This window comes from Macrotis lagotis, chromosome 3, assembly GCF_037893015.1.
Source record: "Macrotis lagotis isolate mMagLag1 chromosome 3, bilby.v1.9.chrom.fasta, whole genome shotgun sequence".
NCBI classification, from domain to species: domain Eukaryota; kingdom Metazoa; phylum Chordata; class Mammalia; order Peramelemorphia; family Peramelidae; genus Macrotis; species Macrotis lagotis.
This window is the reverse complement of record NC_133660.1, coordinates 35,542,817-35,552,587: the sequence shown is the minus strand read 5'-3', so window position 1 is coordinate 35,552,587 and position 9,771 is coordinate 35,542,817. Positions and strand designations below refer to the sequence as shown.

At 39.1% G+C, this 9,771-nt stretch overlaps 1 pseudogene; it reads left to right on the top strand.

Annotated features, from left to right (window-relative positions):
* The first annotated feature begins 5,850 nt into the window (after positions 1 to 5,850).
* LOC141516039 (V-type proton ATPase subunit e 1 pseudogene) lies at positions 5,851 to 6,444 on the top strand (annotated as a pseudogene).
* Positions 6,445 to 9,771: the final 3,327 nt, after the last annotated feature.

Sequence of the window (9,771 nt, the reverse complement as noted above, 5' to 3'; positions counted from 1 at the left end):
AGGATTAGAGTAAAGTAATGTCTGTTTATATGAATCTTAATCATATTTCTTTTGTGGCTGTATATATAAACAATATTAAAACTAAGTCTAGTTGGCATTTTTTTTGTATCTTGTATTTTTAATAAATATCTCAAAAATGTGCTTCTGCAGTAATTGAATTAACACACCTTTAATTATAATTCCCAGGTGTTTTAAATATTCTAACCAAAGTTTTATTTCTAGTAATAAAATTTATATTTGGAAATGATCTCATGGCCTCAAGTTGTACTATGCCTATAAATACTTAAATTATTTAGTGGAATTTCCTGTCAGCTACACTGACACCTTTCAAGGAAGTCTAATTGGGGGGGGGGGGGGAGTCAGTTCTTTTACCTAACAAGAGACCTAATTTTTCCTCATTGAAACTTTCACATATCACTCCTTTTTCTGCTGCCAGACATCAAAGAAAACAAATTTCATTTTTATTTTACATGATAGTTCTTTCACTACTGGGACACAATATTTCTTCTCTACTAAAATTAAACATTTCCAGTTTCCTCAGCTAATCTTTATATGACATGGACTCAAGGTTGTTCATCATCCCATTTTCTCTCTTCTGAATATTCTCCAGGTCATCCATGATCATTTGAAATGGTAGTTCCAGAAGCAAACATGTTGCTTCCAATGAGATATAAAAAAACAGAGTATAGTAGGATCATCACCACCATATTTTTGAAATGCAGTCCAAGATTGTATAATAAATGTTGGGCAAATTGCATGAGGCAAAAAGTTACTTTGATATGTTTTCATTTTGGAACAATTTTGGGTATTTTTCTACTGGAATTAGGATGACTCAGAACATCTGGCATTCATGAAAAACAGATGGTGATAGTTTCTTTTAGTTAATTCACTGTCAATTGAGTGTTAGATTTCTTCACATGCATAGATAATTCCATTGTTCTATTTTGTTATGTTTTAAATTCTGTACTTTTAAAAAATGACTATTATGGGGCAGCTAGGTGGCCCAGTGGATAAAGCGCCGGCCCTGGAGTCAGGAGTACCTGGGTTCAAATGCAGCCTCAGACACTTAATAATTACCTAGCTGTGTGGCCTTGGGAAAGCCACTTAACCCCATTTGCCTTGCAAAAAAACAAAAAAAAATAACTATTATTCCAAGGATTAGAAAAACTGATCATAGTAACTGTTGAAACTGACTTTTCTTTCAAGTTTATTTCCAGGTCATCATCAGAAGAAGTATAAATGAACTTGTAAGATATAAGAATGTTTGACTAGAGAGTGTAGGAATAAATGGACTGTTCCTTAGAATAATTAGCAGTATCTATTTGAAACCATCAACAAGTATTATATTCAATGGGGAGAGGCTAAAGGCATTCCCAATAAGATCAGGAGTGAAATAAGGGTGCCCATTATCACCACTACTATTCAATATTATATTGGAAATGTTAGCTTCAGCAATTACAGAAGAAAAAGAAATTGAAGGAATTAGAATTGGGAAAGAAGTGACAAAATTCTCATTCTTCGCAGATGACATGATGGTCTACCTAGATAATCCCAAGAAATAATCCAAAAAACTACCGGTAAACAATTAGCAATTTTAGCAAAGTTGCAGGTTATAAAATAAACCCCCATAAATCCTCAACTTTTCTATGTATGTCTAGCAAGATACAGCAGGAAGAGCTAGAAAGAAAAATCCTAGTCAAAGTAACCTCAGACAATATAAAATACTTGGGAGTCTATTTGCCAAGGCAGACTCAGAAACTTTTTGAAAACAATTATAAAATACTTCTCACACAAATTAAATCAGACTTAAATAACTGGGCAAATATCCACCGCTCAGGGATAGGTAGAGCTAATATAATAAAAATGACAACCAAAACTAAAAAAAACCTGTTTAGTGCCCTACCAATCAAAATTCCAAAAAATTACTTTAATGAGTTAGAAAAAATTTTAAGTAAATTCATATGGAGAAATAAAAAGTCAAGAATTTCCAGGAACTTAATGAAAAAAAGTGAAAAAGAACGGGGGTTTAGCCCTACCTGATCTAAAATTATATTATAAAGCATCACTCATCAAAACTGTTTGGTATTGGCTAAGATATAGAGTGGTGGACCAGTGGAATAGACTAGGTGCAAAAGCAGGAGACGATTATAGTAATCTGCTGTTTGATAAACCCAAAGAGTCCAGCTATTGGGATACAAACTCTCTCTTTGATAAAAACTGCTGGGAAAATTGGAAGTTAGTATGGAAGAAACTTAGATTAGACCAACACCTCACACCCTTTAACAAGATAAGATCCAAATGGTTACAGGATTTAGACATAAAGAACAATACTATAAGCAATTTAAAAGGTCAAGGACTAGTTTACCTGTCAGATCTATGGAAAGGGGAGTAGTTTATGAATAAGGAAGAGTTGGAGAACATCACCAAAAACCAACCAGATGATTTTGATTACATTAAATTAAAAAGCTTTTGAGGGGAGCCAAGATGGCGACATGAAGGGATTGAGTCTTAGGAGCTCTCTGATAAAAACTCATAAACTTAGGACTCTAACTAAACTTTCGAGAGACAGAACCCACAAAGGGACCAGTGAGGCAGTTCTACTCAAGGTAACCTGGAAAAGAGCAGAAAGGCTCTGCTCCCTGGGTCGGAGCGGCAGCCCGCCAGAGGGGTGGCCCGCCAGAGCCAAAGAACTTCAGCCTCCCGGAGGCAGCCCCAGGGTGCTGGGAACCTCAGCTCACAGCAGCGGGGGGAGTCTCCTGAGCTGCACCCCAGGGAGCACTGGGCACAAAGAGGGGGAACAGCGGGGGACCTCTGCCAGAACAAGCATGTGGAGCCCAGCCCTCAGGGCACACAGCCAGCAGCCTGGTCTTTCAGCAGCCCAGACCTGGAAACAGAAGCAGGTGGAGCCAGTAAGCAGGAGCCCCCAGGGCATGAGCCCATTGAGCTGAGGGAGGGGAGAGAAGAGAGACTGCAGAGCTCTGTCCTCTGCCCCTGGAACAGGACTCTGGAGCTCTGACCACATTCAGATCCTGATCGCAGTCTAGGCCCCCCCATAGAACAGCAGGGCCCTCCCCACCTCAGCCCTGTGGCAGAGGGGGGCGCTTATGGTCATTCACAGACCAGGAGGGAGGACAGAACCTCACACACTGAGACCCTTGTGGGAGTGTCCCAAAAGCTCAGGAAGCACCCCCAAAAAACAGGCTTAGGCTGGGAAAATGAACAAAGAAACAAGAGGAAGACCATTGAGAAATATTTTGCAAATGAGCCCAAGAAGGATCAAAATACTCAGTCTGAAGATGAGGAAGCACAAGCTCCTGCATCTAAAGACTCCAAGAAAAACAGAAATTGGGCTCAGGCTATGATAGAGCTCAAAAAAGACTTTGAAAATCAAATGAGGGAGTTAGAAGAAAAACTGGGAAAAGGAAGGAGAGAGATGCAGGAAAAACATGAAAATGAAGTCAGCAGCTTAGTCAAGGAAATCCAAAAAAATGCTGAAGAAAATAGCATGCTAAAAAACAGCTTAGGTCAAATGGATAAAACAGTTCAAAATGTTATTGAGGAAAAGAATGCTTTAAAAAGCAAAATTGGCCAGATGGAAAAAGAGATAAGAAAACTCTCTGAGGAGAATAAATCCTTCAGACAAAGAATAGAATTCAGGGAGATTGATGAATCTACTAGAAATCAGGAATCAATACTTCAAAATCAAAAAAATGAAAAATTAGAAGAAAATGTGAAATATCTCATTGAAAAAACAACTGATATGGAAAACAGACTTAGGAAAGATAATTTGAAAATTATTGGAATACCTGAAAGTCATGATCAGGAAAAGAGCCTTGACATCATTTTCAAAGAATTACTACAGGAAAACTGCCCTGATATTCTAGAAGCAGAGGGCAAAATAGAAATGGAGAGAATCCACCGATCCCCCTGAGAAAGAGATCCCAAAAAACCAACCCCCAGGAATATTATAGCCAAGTTCCAGAACTCCCAAGTCAAAGAGAAAATATTACAAGCAGCCAGAAGGACACAGTTCAAATATCATGGAGCTGCAGTCAGGATCACACAGGACTTAGCAGCAGCTACATTGGAAGCTGGTAGGGCTTGGAATACAATATACCGGAAGGCAAAAGAGCTTAGAATGCAGCCAAGAATGAACTACCCAGCAAGGCTGAATGTACTCTTCCAGGGAAAAAGATGGACTTTCAATGAAGCAGGGGAATTTCAAAGGTTACTTTTGGAATGGCCAGAGCTGAACAGAAGGTTTGATCTTCAGATACAGGACTCAGGTGAAGCATGGAGATTGGAGGAGAGGGGGGAAATATGAGGGACTTAATGAGGATGAACTGCATGTATAGAAAAATGATACTGATAATATTCATATGAACCATCTCAGTTAATAGAGCAGGTAGAGGGAGCTTTTATAGGTGAAGCACAGGAGAAAGCTGAATTCGAAGATAAAATATGGTGTAAAAATGGAGTCAATAAGAAAAAAAAAGGGAAATGGAATGGGAGAAAGAAAAAGGAGAGGGGGAATAATCCAAGATATTTCACATAATAAGATTTTTTTTATTACAATGAGCTATTGCAATGATATGGAAGGGGGGGCAGCAAGGGGGAATGAGGGAACCTTTGCTCTCATCAGAGATGGCTAGGAGAGGAAACAACAAATATATTCAATGGGGTATAGACAACTGGAGTAAGAAGGAGGGGGGAGCAGGGGGAAGGGGTGGGGATGTGAATAAAGGAGGAGAGGATGGACCATGGGGGGACAGTGGACAGATATAACACATTTTCTTTTTTTTACTTCTTGCAAGGGGCTGGGATTGGATGGCCTGCCCAGGACCATAGGGCCAGGTGGATTCTGGGCCTAAGGGGTGGTATGGGGGCTCAGGGCTTCTTGGCCCCAGGACCAGGGATCTGTCTGCTGCGCCACTCAGCAACCCTACAGCAGAGTCAGAGTGAAAGGAGAGAGAAAATAGAGTACATGGTAGTGGAGAAATAAGAAAGGAGGGAGTTGTGATCAGCAATGGCAACATTGGAAAAATATGGAAGTAACTTTTGTGATGGACTTATCATAAAGAATGTGATCCACCCACGACAGAGTTGATGGTGTTGGAACAAAGACTGAAGCACATTTTTTGTTATTATTATTTGGGGGAGGGTGCAGGGCAAGTGGGGCTGAGTGGCCTGCCTGGGGCCACATAGCAGGGTGATCATTGGGTGTCTGGGGCCAGATTCAGACCTAGGTGCTCCTGGCTCAAGGGCCAATGCTCTGTCTGCCACCCAGCCACCCCTACCATTATTACTATCGTATTTTATTTTGGGTCTTTTTTTTTTCTTTCTTCTTTTTGGTTTTTGCAGGGCAGTGGGGATCAGGTGGCTTGCATGTCACACGGCTGGGTGATTGTTGGGTTTACGAGGCTGGATATGGACTCAGGTGCTCGTGGCTCCAGGGTTGGTGCTTCGTCCATTGCACCACCTGGCCATACCTACAATTATTACTATTATTTTTTTTATTTTAATTTTTTTCTCCCCCCCTTTACTTTTTAGCCCAAGCAAGTCTATCTATATTCATGGGGGGAGGGGTATTTTGTTTACTTGTAAACAAGTATAGTTTATTAATGTAAAGAAAAACATTTGTACAAAATGAGAATAAAAAATAAAAAAAGTTTATAATAAAAAAATTAAAAAGCTTTTGCACAGATAAAACCACTGTAACCAAGATCAAAAGAAATGTAGTAAATTGGGAAACAAACTTTACAACCAATGATTCTGACAAAGGACTCATTTCTAAAATATACAGAGAACTGAGTCATATTTTTAAAACAAAAAACCATTCCCAGAGGAGAACGCTGGCAGCTATGGCATACCCTGGCCTCCTGGTGCCCATCATTGTGATGAGCATGTTCTGGGGGGTCGTCGCCTTCCTGGTTCCTTGCTTTATCCCCAAAGGCCCCAACAGAGGTGTTATCATCACCATGCTGATAACCTCCTCTGTTTGCTGCTACCTCTTTTGGCTGATTGCTATTCTGGCCCAGCTCAACTCTCTCTTTGGACCAGAGTTACACAATGAAACCATCTGGTATCTCAAGCATCACTGGCCTTAAGGAAGAAGATGATCTATGAAATTCTCTATCATCTATGTAAAGAAGATACATCTTCTACATGTTAAAGTACTTCTTAATCCAAAGACTGCCTTAATTCACCTTTTTGGAGACCAGCTGCATTAAATATTTAAACTATACTTGAATTTTTGTCTTAATCTAAAGCTCAGTATTTGTTTTTCTGTTATATACTTTTAAAAAATTTAGTCTTTGTCAAACTGTGTGCCTACTTTATCTAAAGTACATGCCAAATAACCCAAAGCTATATGGACTCTTCCAATGCAGAAGAATGTGATTTTAGTGAGTTGTATTGTTCACTTTTCCCTATTCACATCCAAGAACTTGAAGAACTCCTCCCCCCACCATTAGCCATAAGACTCCTACAGCAAGATAAATGGCTACAGTTTTGTTAATCACCAGGAGATCATGTTCAGAGGAAAAATGTACTCTAAAGGTATTGGAGCTTTATTGAACTGTATTTTCCAAAGTGTTTAAAATTAAATTTCTATCTCCCTTTGGAATAAATTATTTTTTCTGCTTTCTACAGAAAAAAAAAGCCATTCCCCAATTGACAAATGGTCAAAGAATATGCAAAGGTCATTTACAGATGAGATCAAAGCAATCCATTGCCATATGAAAAATTGCTGTAAATCATTAATTATTAGAGAAATGCAAATTAAAGCTTCTCTGAGGTACCACCTCACACCTCTCAGATTGGCCAATATGACCAGAAAGGATAATAATCATTGTTGGAAGGGTTGTGGGAAATCTGGGACACTATTACACTGTTGGTGGAGCTGTGAACTCATCCAACCTTTCTGGAAAGAAATTTGGAACTACACCCAAATGGCAGCAAAAATGAGCATACCCTTTGACCCAGCAATATCACTACTGGGTCTATACCCTGAAGAGATGATGAAAAAGGGCAAAAGCATCACTGGTACAAAAATATTTATAGCAGCCCTGTTTGTGGTGGCAAAGAATTGGAAATCAAATAAATTTCCTTCAATTGGGGAATGGCTTAGCAAACTGTGGTATATGCATGTCATGGAACACTATTGTTCTATTAGAAACCAGGAGGGATGGGATTTCAGGGAAGCCTGGAGGGATTTGCATGAACTGATGCTGAGTGAGATGAGCAGAACCAGAAAAACACTGTATACTCTAACAGCAACATGGGGGTGATGTTCAACCTTGAAGGACTCGCTCATTCCATCAGTGCAACAACCAGGGACAATTTGAGGCTGTCTGCAAAGAAGAGTGCCATCTGTATCCAGATAAAGAGCCATGGAGTTTGAACAAAGTTTAAGGACTAGTCCCTTTAATTTAGGAAAAAAAAAACCCAGATATCTGTCTGATCTTTTCTCTTAGACTTTTTGTCTCTTCCTTAAGGATATTATTTCTCTCTCATCACACTCAATTTGGATCAATGTACAACATGGAAACAAAGTAAAGACTGACAGATTGCTTTCCATTGAGGGGAGTGGGGAGGGAAGTAAGATTGGGGGGAAGATTGTAAAACTCAAATAATATCTTTAATAAAAAAGATATGAGAATGTTTGTCAGATTGTAGAACATCCACATGCCAAAATATTTGAGATGAACCTGGCAATTTTTTCTTCATTTGAAAAAATGATGAACTCTAATAAACATATTGATGCACTGAGAAACAGAATTGTCTCAGAAATAGAGAAAATCTCAAGTGGATATAGAATGCTACAGTGCAACACTACACTATAACTATGGGTCGCAAAATATTAAGAAAAATATCAAAGAGATTGATGTTAACATGCTTCAATGGCATAGAAGCCCACCCAGTTTAAACCTCATTGAAAATCTGTAGGCTATAGTCAAGACTTGACTTGGAAAAATGGATTATTCATGAATGTTATACTTAATGTAATGGATGACTTCATTAAAGAATGTGTCAAAAATCTTTTAAACTTTTCAAGATAACCAATCATGAAAAACAAATGATTACAGAAAAAGGAGGATACAATTCACATTGGAAGTTTTTCTAAAGATAGAGAAAGTAGTAAGGTTTGCTGTATGGCCAAAAAACTTAATTATTTTACTTTGTTCAGTTAATTTGCACACTATCATATAGTATTACATATATTTATTTTCAAATCATTTCTTCCTGTGGAAACAATTTTGGGTTGAATTATGGAATAATCACTATCATCATGTATATGAATTCTTGTTATCTGACCAGGGAACTCAGTGAATAGAGAATTGGTTCTGGAGACAGAGCCAAGGATCAGAAACTTTTTAATCATGTGACCCTGGACTATTCACTGAATTTTGCCTTGGTTTACTCATTTGTAAAAAGGATATAATTATGTCACTTATCTCCCAGGGTTGTTATAAGGACCAAATGAAATGTTTGTAAAGCTCTTTGCAAATTTTTAAAGTACTATAAGGTTAATATTGTTCCAGATGTTGTTATTACTGAAGGCAGAACTAGGGGAAAAATATGGAAGTTGTAGCAAGGTTGGTATTTGTTTAAAAAAAATCTTTTTAACCATTTCATCCATCAAAAAATGAATTGAAACCCCTTTAAAAGTTAGTGAAGTTCCTAGCCCTTTGAAAATCTTTCAGGAGGATGGTAGATGACTGATTATTGTGGATACCATAGAGTAATGTAGAACATTCTTCTCAAGACAAAGACTGAGTTCAATGACATCTGAAATCATCTGTGACTCTGCAATAATGATTTGAAAATTGAGATTGGGTAGTTCTACTTGAAGAATGATGTCAATTGAGGAAGTAATCTTTTCTTTCCAGTAGTAAGTGAGAGGTCTTAATACAATTTCAGTCATATGTGTGCAACACATAATCATGGTGTTTAAGACTAGGAAGGGGATGTGGGGGTGGAGTCAAGATGGCAGCATGGAGGCAAGAATTCCCAGAAGCTCTCCTTCAGAACACTCCAAGTGCCTTAAAATTATGTCTCTAACCAAATTCTAGAATGGTGGAAGTCATAGAAAGACAGAGTGAAACAATTTTCCAGCTCAAGACAATTAGGAAGGTCCAAGGGAAGGGCCTATACCACTTGGGACCATAAAGAGCCATAGCTAGAGCACAGACCATGCTACACTGGAGCAAATAAGCTCCAGTCTTCCAGGAATAACCCTCAGGGTGTCTGAATTCCTGACAACTGAACAGTTTCCAGACCTCTCAGTCCAGAGATTGCCAAGGAAAACTTGGAAGGTCAGCAGGAAAATTCTCCCACACCAGAGTGAGCACAGAGCTCAGGACATCACAAATCTCAGGGCAGCCTTGGTCCAGGAACCTGTGGAGTCACCCAGCAGCTGATCCCAGAGCACTCAGCCCACAGACCACAAAAGGGTTGGGAGAAAATGTTGAGGTCTCTCCATTATCCCTGGGGCAGGACTCTGTTGCTTTGTCCATACTCCTATCTGGTCATAGTCTGGGACACCATACTGCCATAGTGGAGCAGGGACCCTCCTCACAGTTCTAGGGCAGAGAAGAATGTTTGTGGTTATCCACAAATCAGAGCACAGGCCAGGAGAGCAGTCAGAACCACTCATAAGACCTTGAAGAAATTAAAGTCCCTGAGGAAATGTCCCAAAAGCACTCATACAGTTGAGAAGTACATTAAAACCAGGTCATAGGATGGGGAAATGAGTAAAAAACCAAAGAA